A 2564-nucleotide genomic window follows, 5' to 3' on the forward strand; every position below is an offset into this window, starting at 1 on the left:
CCATCTATACCTTAATCCAAGTCATTGAAAAAAGTATTCAGCAAAGTAGAACCAAACACAAGTTTCTTCAGCTTTGTTGTTCATGACTCTTCATGATCCCATCTGGGGTTTCTTGGCAAAGATACTGGAGGGGTTTGCCACAGATTAAAGCAAACAGACATTAAGTGACTTACCCAGGGTCACACAGTCAGTAAGTGACTGAGGCTGGATTTGAGCTGAAGTCTTCCTGACTCCAGGCCTGGTGCTCTATTGACTGTACCATCCACTTCTCCTCCTGGGATATTCTACCAGAGTCTTTCTGCCATGTTGACATTGAACCTTTAGCAACTTCTGAGAGCAGCAATCCAACCAGTTCTGAATTCCTCTAAATGAATTATTACCTATTTCACAAATCATCATCTTTATGAGAATAGTATGATATACTTCATCAAAAGGTTTGCTAAAAGTTTTATGTACAGTATTCCATTTATCTGCTAATGTAGATGCCTTTGTCAAAAAAAGTAAAGAGAGCTTGGCATGATCTTTTATTGGTTTTAGATAGATTCCCTTTACCAAATTAAGGAAGAGTTCCTATTATTAGTCTTTTTAAACATTTTTTTTATCTAAATGGGTGTTGTATTCTATAAAAAGTTTTTTTCTTTACTTGTTGACATAATCACAAGATTTTTGTTTCATAATATGGCATACTATGTTCATAATTTTCCTATTAGCCTACATTTCTGATTTAAATGCAACCTGGTCATATTATATCATGTTTTAAAACCTTTTGCTGTAACTTCATTGACATTTTATTGAATATTGTTTTGTTCATTAGGGATATCGTTTTATAGTTTTATTTATTGCTCTTTTCTCTCTCAGATTTAGGTATCAACACCATACATATTTCATAGAAGGAATATGGCCAGATCCCTTACTTTTGCAAATAATTTATGTTATTCTTTGAACTTGTATAAAATTTGTTCATAAATGTATCTGGCCCTGGGTTTAATTTCATTGGAGTTCATTTATGGTTTCTTAAATTTCCTTTTATGAGATTGAGTAATCTAAATTCTCTATTTCTTGTTCTGTTAATCTGAGCATTTAAAATTTTTGCAAATATTTGCCAATTTCATTCAAGTTATCAGTTTTGTCAATTAATTTGGCAAATCTTTCTAAAAATATCCCCTTAATTCATTTGGACTTCTCTTTTTTAATTTTTCGCATTATCAATTTGATTCTCTTCTCTTTGGGGGTAGAAGATTAGCTAATATTTTGTCTTTTAATATTTCTAATGCTCCTACTTCTACGGATCAATTCATTTTTTTAGGTAAAACTAAGCCATTCATCAGAAAATTTTGACATTCTATGCACTGTCCCCCACCTCTGCAAAGAAGGGAGAGGACCCATCTTCTCAGAACTCTTCTTTGAGACCAAACTTAATTTTTGCAACACTCATTATTGCATTCATTGTTAATATTTTGTGGCTGTTGTTTTTTCCATTTACATAATTATAGCTATTGCATATGCCGCTTTTTTGTACCTATTTATTTCATGTTGTATTGTATCAGCTCATATAAATCTTCCTGTGCCTCTCTGTTTTCATCATATGTTATTTTTTTCTGTGCAGTAACATGCAATTATATTTATATACCACAATTTGTTTAGCCAGTCCCCAACTAATGAACACCTATTTTGTTTCTGGTTTGTGCGTATATTTCTATTAATACTATTTCATTATACGGTACGTTTAAGCCAAATGTTGTTTTTCCTGTTTATCTCTTTTAACTATGCCTATTTTTACCATCACTCTGTCTGGGGATTATCTACCCTTGCTTTTCTAGTAGAGTTTAAGTGTAATAAATTCTGCTCTGTCTTCATTTCAGCTTAGTAGATCATTTTACTTCAAGAATCTTATAAACAATTTAGTACTGGATTCCACTTTCTGTTATTATTTGTTTCCCTTTCTGTTTGTTTCCCTATTCATATTTACTTTTATGATTGCAAATCATGTATTCCCCCACTCTTCATTATATTTCTCCATTATGTTTGGTGTTTTTTTCTGTTTACTCATGTCTCTAGCCTTATTTTCTGGTTTGGATCATTTTATCATGGCTCTGCTTTGATTAATTCCACATTCTTAGGGCAGAGGGTTAGACCTTTCTGAATCCCTGTCTCCAGTTTCTGGGGTTTTCTCCATAGTGTGGCTGTACTCCAAGGGCTGAAAGCTTCAGATTCTGTTGTGAATCAGAGATGCAAACTTCAAATTTTCTGATAGTCCTTGATCAGAGCATTGACTTATTTCAGGTCTATTTACCTCAGCTCATTCTGGTTTCCCTAGAGAATTTATTTTTCTGTGTCCACAGGCTTCTGGCTGTTTTTTATAGTTTCCTGGGCTGAATAGAGGAGATTACTAATTTTTCTCATCAGACTTCATTATTCAATCTACTGCCCTTTTTAGGTCTTTTGGAGTACAGATGGGAAAGCTAGACTATGTTAGGACCTTCAGTGTTGTCATCTGAACCAAAATATTGAATGATCTATTTTTGATGAAGCTTTGTTGCCCAAAATCATCTCTTCCATTTTCA

This window comes from Notamacropus eugenii, chromosome 7, assembly GCF_028372415.1.
Source record: "Notamacropus eugenii isolate mMacEug1 chromosome 7, mMacEug1.pri_v2, whole genome shotgun sequence".
NCBI lineage: Eukaryota > Metazoa > Chordata > Mammalia > Diprotodontia > Macropodidae > Notamacropus > Notamacropus eugenii.